The sequence below is a fragment of the Calliphora vicina genome, chromosome 3 (genome assembly GCF_958450345.1).
Source record: "Calliphora vicina chromosome 3, idCalVici1.1, whole genome shotgun sequence".
Classification (NCBI taxonomy): Eukaryota; Metazoa; Arthropoda; class Insecta; order Diptera; family Calliphoridae; genus Calliphora; species Calliphora vicina.
The window spans coordinates 114,303,482-114,312,765 of record NC_088782.1 but is presented as its reverse complement, the minus strand read 5'-3'; positions in this window follow the sequence as shown (position 1 = coordinate 114,312,765).

Sequence of the window (9,284 nt, the reverse complement as noted above, 5' to 3'; positions counted from 1 at the left end):
TTTTATATAAAAACTCAAAATATCTAAGCAAAATATCTGACAAAAACTCGATTTTTTATATAAAAACTTAAAATATCTAAAATCGCTAATAACTTGGCCAATAAGCGTTTAATCAAGAAAAAGGGCTAGATCTGTGATCACTCATATTTCAGACCAAAATTTGATTACTTATATAAAAACTCAAAATATGTACATTGATTTACATGTATGCTGTTGTTGCTTGGACAGGACAACGTCTGTCGGGTCAGCTAGTTTTACATAAATTCAATGGATTTATGAAGTTATTAACGATTAAAGATATTTGAGGAGCCGCAGAAGTATTTTTTCAAATTTTTTGGTATTTTTATAATATTTGGATTGAAATCTTCTAGAAAAAAATACATTTCCCTAAATTTTCAAAAAAGTAACTTTTGTTTTATTTTTGGTATTAAGATTGAGTGGTGGCAGATTAAGCATATTTTCTCTAGAATTGCAATATTTTATTTGTACTAAAAATTGATTTTTAGCATGAAATATCTACCTACACCTTCACACTCCAGTTCCCTGTTATTTTTGTATGTCTGCAGGAACCTTGGTAATTTCGAATAAAATGTGCTTTGTAGTTTTTACCTCTTCTTGATGATTAAATTTTGCGCTATAAGTATCACGTAACAAATGATATTTCAAATTCGATCAGTTATTTATACTCTGGCATATCTTTTCAGCTTAATTATTAATAGTAAGTATAATTATATTATTAGGTTAGGTTTTATTGGCAGCCACTTGAAGCGTAGTTCATTTGTATCCAACCGAAGATCCCGTTGTGATACCTGCCTTTTGCATTATTTGTCCTATGTCCTCTGGTCATCCTGTTATTATAATGAATATGTGAATCTAATTCAAATCTCACTAACATAGATAGGTTTTGTCAATAAGTATTTGTTGACCAAACACTCTAAGTCATAAGTCCCCAAATGAAGGACAAAAAAGAGGTTCTGTTGTCCCCTCTTCTTCCTCATCGTTACAGCTACTACAGAAGTCGTTGTAAAGAATTCTCAATTTTTGAAGGTGTGCACCTAGAGGGCATTAATGATCGCTATTAGGTTTCTTAGATTCAATCTATGAAATTTCATTGCAAGTCATATCATCAGCATGTCCTATAAAAATATTAAAAGATCTGAAGGTTCATCGTCACACTGCTTCAAAAGCCATTAAACGGTAGAAGGAAGACTTGAACATTGAAAGAAAACCTGGATCAGGAAGAAAAAAATGGTCTAACAGATATTTGAAATACAAAATATGTCGAACAACTCTCTCGAAGAGCATCGAACATTTCTATCAGAAAAGCAGCTCATAAAGTTAAATATGCTTATTCTTTTGTGCGCAGAGCATAAGCCAGATCGAAATTCGGTAAAGAACGTAGAAGCATGGGAACCAGCGAAAAAATTGAGGTTAAATTTTATAAAAAAAAAAGTACACCTGTTGTGTGATGGATGATGAAACTTATGTACTGGCTTATTTTCACCACTTCCGAGTCAAAATGTTTATGTGGCTGATGGACGATGTAAAGTTCAAGAACAATACCGGACAAAAAAACAAACAAAATTCCCCAAGAAGTTTCTTATGTGACAAGCTGTTTGCAGTTGTGGCAAATGAAGCCAATCATTTGTGACAATCAGGCAAAAATATATATTACGCAGAGTCTAAAAAATGGCTTTTACCTTTCTTAAAACAAAACAGAATGCCTTCATATTTCTGATCCCATTTGGCATCATCTTTGGACTAACTCAATTTTATAGATACCAATGTTAGAATTTTGAACCATATTTTGCCAAAACACTTCACTCATCTAGTCAATGCAGTGCCAAATTTCACACAAAGCCCGATATTTTAAATGGACCCAGATAAAATAGCCTAGCTGCGTTAAATAACAAGAACTAGGCGGCCAATGGAAAAATTACACGACCGCAAAATGTATAATTTCTAATGTTACAGCTATATGACTAGATAATTAGTCAGGTTCATATCCTAGAAGCAAAGCAACTGTATGGTATCTAGTTAATGCAATAAACATGTCATACGATTACTTAAACTTTACTTGCTCTTAATGGTTACAATGAGTCAGTTACCTCACTAGCTCCTAGAAGGAAGTTATTTTATATAGCAGTCAGCCAAGAATACGGTTCAATTCCATAGGATACCAACTACCAAGAAACAATCTAAGTCATTGACTCATAGAGACAGTCTAATAACTTGTAAACAATCCATTCTCCCAATAGACCAGAGAACGATATGATAGCGAAAAAAATATTTTCTTTCGGGGGTGATTGTGGTATTATATTTATACCCTACACCACCTTAAAGTATACCGAACGACTTAGAATCACTTCCTGAGTCGATTGAACGATGTCCGTCCGTCCGTCCGTCTGGTCAGCTGGCTGGCTATCAATGTAAACCTTGTGCGCAGAGTACAGGTAGCAATTTTGAAGATATTTCGTTAAATTTGATACATATTACTTTTTCGGCTCAAGGACCAAGCCTATTGAAACTGGCTGAAATCGGTCAATTATTTTACCTAGCCCCCATACAAATGTCCTCCCGAAATTGGACTTTATCGGTCATAAATGTTTAATTTATATATGTATCTCCACAAATTCCGCTCCAAATAAGTTTTATATACACAAAATTCATGTCACCAAATTTTGTTACGATCGGTCTATAATTAGTCATAGCTCCCATATAGACCCGCTTCCGAAAATCACTTTAACGTGCATAAATCGTTTAAAAATGTTGGTAAACACACAAAATTCAACATAGTTAACTTTAATATAATGATCGGTCCATAATTGGTCATAGCCCCAATATAAGGCCCACTTCCGAAAATCACTCAAGAATATAAATTATTGAAATTTTAAAAGAAAATTGTTTTTGCTCTTTTACTTAGTGCAGGGTATTATATGGTCGGGCTTGACCGACCATACTTCCCTACTTTTTTATTATTAAAATCGATATTATCATAATCTTATTGAAAATTCGTTCCAAAAAACTTACTTTTTTGGAAACTCTATTCAAATCAAAATATATAAGCAAAGTTTTGAGACATTCTGTTGTTTTGTAAAAGTCATTTATGAAAAAGTAAAAACAGTTTTTAAATAATAATTTCAAATATTTTTTTGGTCTTAGATTCTAGAAGATTCTCATGGATTTGTTAACAGGGTTTCGCATAACAGTGATGATTATTCTCTTTGTCTTAATTTTTATTCTATTAACTTGGAAAATTCTGTTAAAATAAGAAAGAAATCCAGGTTGCAGCAAAAATCTTAATTTTGGAAGAATCAAGGTAAGTTATATCCAGCTCTAATATATATATGTAAACTGTAAAGAATTGTTTAATGAATTTATAAAACTTTGTTTGGAAAGAAGGGAGTGTAAACGTATGTTTTCTAGGAAAGAATAATCACATACCAATATGATAACTTGAGGAGTGATTCATTAAAATTTGATAAATCGATACTGCAGAAACTTGGTCATGACTTGACATTACTATTAAGCACATCACAATCGCATTACATAGAAGTAGTTTAGTAATCACAGGTTTATAAAATTATATTTAAACCCAATTTATAGTAAATATTTCTGCTAGATTATAATATTTTCATATAAAAATCGGTTTTTGGTCAGAAATATAAGTGATCAATTTTGCTCTATTAAGCTCCTTTTCTCTAGGAAACGCTTATTTACAAAGATATAGGCGATCAAAGATTCTTTGAGATTTTCATATAAAAACCGATTTTTTGTTAGAAATATTACGGATCTCCGATCGCGAAACTTTTCCCTATTAAACTCTTATTTACATAGATATAGGCGACCTAAGATTTTTTGAGATTTTCATATAAAAATCGTTTTGTGGTAAGTAACATGAGGGATCATTTACAAAGATATAGACGATCTAAGATTAAAATATAAAAATCGATTTTTGAACACCGATCGAGCTAGTTGTTTCAACTAAGCACTTATTTATAAAGATATTCGCGATATAATGCGGCCTGGAGACGAAAAAATAACTCGCCAAATATTGCATATATATGAGTATTGTGTACTTGTCGTTACAGTGTAAGGACAACGTTTTATTGATCGTCTCTAGGTCGTTTTATCGACTCCACTATCTATAACCATTCAATATGGGGTCACAAATGCAAAATCTTGAAATTACAAACGGTATAACTAACTTTTATATTCCCTTGCCAATAATACTGTTTAATATATTTTCTATTTTTTTTTTTGCAATCTCTAAAATCTTTGTAGGGTAAAATAAACTCAAGTAAATGTTTGAACATAACTATACGTGTTTAAATGTAAAATATCGGTATTTGAAATCTTTTTTTTTTAGCAAATATCGAATGTAAACTAGAGGTTTTTTTCGAAACCAAGTTATTATATTCATCAAACATATTAATTTTACGATACAAAAACCTCATATAATTTGTTGATGTATAATTGGTTGTAATATGAGAACCTTTGCTTTGGCTTTCGTTTTTATTTTTGCAAACATTTTTTTGTATTGATATTAATAAAGCTCCATATTAGGGTGCAGTACAGTTGTTTTTATAAATGTATAACATTTAAAAAAATAATAACAAATACAAACTAAATATATTACTTTTATTACAATTTTTATATTATCTACTACTTTTTGTAAACAAGGAGCAGAAAAATTAAAAACTATTTCAAAAATTTGTGTAAAACTAGGTATTTTTAATATTTATAATATTTTGGAAATTATGTTCTTTACAAAAATGTATTAAATTTAATTCTTTTTAAAAAGTAGTATTTTTACTACTATTTTAAAATTTAAAAATAAATATTTTTTTGAAATCACTGTTTCATAATAAATAAATTCCATACAAAATGAATCATAATTTACTACTTTTTGTAAAATAGTAGTTACTAATTTAGTAGTTTTTGCAAAAAATATATAAAAAATTACATTTTCTTTAAACATATATTTTAAGACATCATACTCCATAAAAAAATTTTATAAATTCCAGGCCTTTTGTAAAAAGTAGTATTTTTACTACTATTTTAAAACTTAAAAATAAATATATTTTTGAAATCACTGTTTCATATTAAATAAATTCCATACAAAATTAATCATAATTTACTACTTTTTGTAAAATAGTAGTTACTAATTTAGTAGTTTTTGCACAAATATATAAAAAAATTATATTTTCTATAAATTTCTATTTTGAAAGAACATACTCCACACAAAAATGGAATAAATTCCATACTTTTTGTAAAAAGTAGTATTTTTACTACTATTTTAAAATTGAAAAATAATTACATTTTTGAAACCACCGTTTTATATTAAATAAAATTTATTACTAATTTTAAATAATTTACTACTTTTTGTTAAATAGTAGTAACTAATTTAGTACATTTTGTAAAATTTAAATAAAAATTCATATTTTCTTTAAATTTCTATTTTGCGACTGACTCATACTCCAGAGAAAAAAGTTACAAATTTCATATTTTTTGTAAATAGTAGTATTTTTACTACTATTTTGAAATTGATAAATAAATTTTATATTAAATAAATTTTATTACTAATTTTAAATAATTTACTACTTTTTGTTAAATATTAGTACTAATTTAGTACCTTTTGTAAATTTTAAATAAAAATTTATATTTTCTATAAATTTCTATTTTGAGAGAACATACTCCACACAAAAATGGAATAAATTCCATACTTTTTGTAAATAGTAGTATTTTTACTACTATTTTAAAATTGAAAAATAAATATAGTTTTGAAATCACAATTTTATATTAAATAAATTTTATTACTAATTTTAAATAATTTACTACTTTTTGTTAAATAGTAGTAACTAATTTAGTACTTTTTTCTGAATATATATTAAAAATACGATTTCCTTAGAATTAAAAATTCAAGAAATCTTTAGCTGTACAAAAAATTTATTAATTTAATACTTTTTCCAAAAAGTAGTATTTTTACTACTATTTTAAAATTCAAAAATAAATATAGATTTGAATTCATCGTTTCATATTAAATATATTCTATAAACAATTTCACATAACATACTACTTTTTGTTAAATAGTAGCAACTAATTCAGTACTTTTTTAAATTTTTTTATTAAAAATACTATTGTCTTATTGGTTAAGATTGAAGAATTTTGATGGTATAAAAAAAGTAATGTTTTCCATACTTTTTTTCAAAAAGTAGTATTCTTACTGCTATTTTAAGGGCCTGATTCAGAACACGAATGGAAAACAATTTTCAAATTTTTGTATGAAAAACACTCAAAAATTATTTAAATACTGAGTGATTTTCATTTTAACAGTTTTTCACAATTTACTACTGTTTTTGTTAAATAGTAGTAACCAATTTAATACTTTTTGTAAAATTGAAATGAAAAAATTACCTCTCGTTAAACACGAAATTTTTAGAAATTTGTGTTTAACTACTATTTTAATACTTTTTGTAAAAAGTATTATTTTTACTACTATTTTAAAATTTAAAAATAAACATATTTTTGAAATCGTCGTTTCATATTTAGAAGATTTCATGAACAAATTTACATAATTTACTCCTGTTTACTAAATAGTAGTAACTAATCCTTAAAGGCCTTTAATTTTAAATTTTGAGAAAATTAATGGCAATAGTACCATTAGCACAATTATATTTTTTATAGCTATTTTAAAATCGAAACACAAATATATTTCTGAAATCACAAATTCATTAACTAATTAGCTACTTTTTGTTAAATAGTAGTAACTTATTTAGTACTAAAAGTTTTTGAGAAATTGCTTTAAAATAAATAATGTTTTACTACTTTTTTCAAAAAGTATTTTTTTACTACTATTTTTAAATTGAGAAATTGACAAACTCTTCACATTACAGTTTCATATTTGATAAATTCTATTAAAATTTTGATCTGATTTACTAAATTTTTGGTAAATAGCTGTATTTAATTTAGTACTTTTTTAAAAAAGTAAGTATACATTTCCTTAAAAGTTTTATATTAAAAATTTTATTGCCATACAAAAAAAATACTTTTTTCATACTTTTTAAAAAAAGTAGTATTTTTAGTACTATTTTAAAATTGAATAATAAACATATTTTTCAAATCACCATTTGTTAATTAAAAAATTCTATGAACAATTTTTGGACGAAATTGGACTTTATCGGTCATAAATGTTTAATTTATATATGTATCTCCACAAATTCCGCTCCAAATAAGTTTTATATACACAAAATTCATGTCACCAAATTTTGTTACGATCGGTCTATAATTAGTCATAGCTCCCATATAGACCCGCTTCCGAAAATCACTTTAACGTGCATAAATCGTTTAAAAATGTTGGTAAACACACAAAATTCAACATAGTTAACTTTAATATAATGATCGGTCCATAATTGGTCATAGCCCCAATATAAGGCCCACTTCCGAAAATCACTCAAGAATATAAATTATTGAAATTTTAAAAGAAAATTGTTTTTGCTCTTTTACTTAGTGCAGGGTATTATATGGTCGGGCTTGACCGACCATACTTCCCTACTTTTTTATTATTAAAATCGATATTATCATAATCTTATTGAAAATTCGTTCCAAAAAACTTACTTTTTTGGAAACTCTATTCAAATCAAAATATATAAGCAAAGTTTTGAGACATTCTGTTGTTTTGTAAAAGTCATTTATGAAAAAGTAAAAACAGTTTTTAAATAATAATTTCAAATATTTTTTTGGTCTTAGATTCTAGAAGATTCTCATGGATTTGTTAACAGGGTTTCGCATAACAGTGATGATTATTCTCTTTGTCTTAATTTTTATTCTATTAACTTGGAAAATTCTGTTAAAATAAGAAAGAAATCCAGGTTGCAGCAAAAATCTTAATTTTGGAAGAATCAAGGTAAGTTATATCCAGCTCTAATATATATATGTAAACTGTAAAGAATTGTTTAATGAATTTATAAAACTTTGTTTGGAAAGAAGGGAGTGTAAACGTATGTTTTCTAGGAAAGAATAATCACATACCAATATGATAACTTGAGGAGTGATTCATTAAAATTTGATAAATCGATACTGCAGAAACTTGGTCATGACTTGACATTACTATTAAGCACATCACAATCGCATTACATAGAAGTAGTTTAGTAATCACAGGTTTATAAAATTATATTTAAACCCAATTTATAGTAAATATTTCTGCTAGATTATAATATTTTCATATAAAAATCGGTTTTTGGTCAGAAATATAAGTGATCAATTTTGCTCTATTAAGCTCCTTTTCTCTAGGAAACGCTTATTTACAAAGATATAGGCGATCAAAGATTCTTTGAGATTTTCATATAAAAACCGATTTTTTGTTAGAAATATTACGGATCTCCGATCGCGAAACTTTTCCCTATTAAACTCTTATTTACATAGATATAGGCGACCTAAGATTTTTTGAGATTTTCATATAAAAATCGTTTTGTGGTAAGTAACATGAGGGATCATTTACAAAGATATAGACGATCTAAGATTAAAATATAAAAATCGATTTTTGAACACCGATCGAGCTAGTTGTTTCAACTAAGCACTTATTTATAAAGATATTCGCGATATAATGCGGCCTGGAGACGAAAAAATAACTCGCCAAATATTGCATATATATGAGTATTGTGTACTTGTCGTTACAGTGTAAGGACAACGTTTTATTGATCGTCTCTAGGTCGTTTTATCGACTCCACTATCTATAACCATTCAATATGGGGTCACAAATGCAAAATCATGAAATTACAAACGGTATAACTAACTTTTATATTCCCTTGCCAATAATACTGTTTAATATATTTTCTATTTTTTTTTTTGCAATCTCTAAAATCTTTGTAGGGTAAAATAAACTCAAGTAAATGTTTGAACATAACTATACGTGTTTAAATGTAAAATATCGGTATTTGAAATCTTTTTTTTTTAGCAAATATCGAATGTAAACTAGAGGTTTTTTTCGAAACCAAGTTATTATATTCATCAAACATATTAATTTTACGATACAAAAACCTCATATAATTTGTTGATGTATAATTGGTTGTAATATGAGAACCTTTGCTTTGGCTTTCGTTTTTATTTTTGCAAACATTTTTTTGTATTGATATTAATAAAGCTCCATATTAGGGTGCAGTACAGTTGTTTTTATAAATGTATAACATTTAAAAAAATAATAACAAATACAAACTAAATATATTACTTTTATTACAATTTTTATATAATCTACTACTTTTTGTAAACAAGGAGCAGAAAAATTA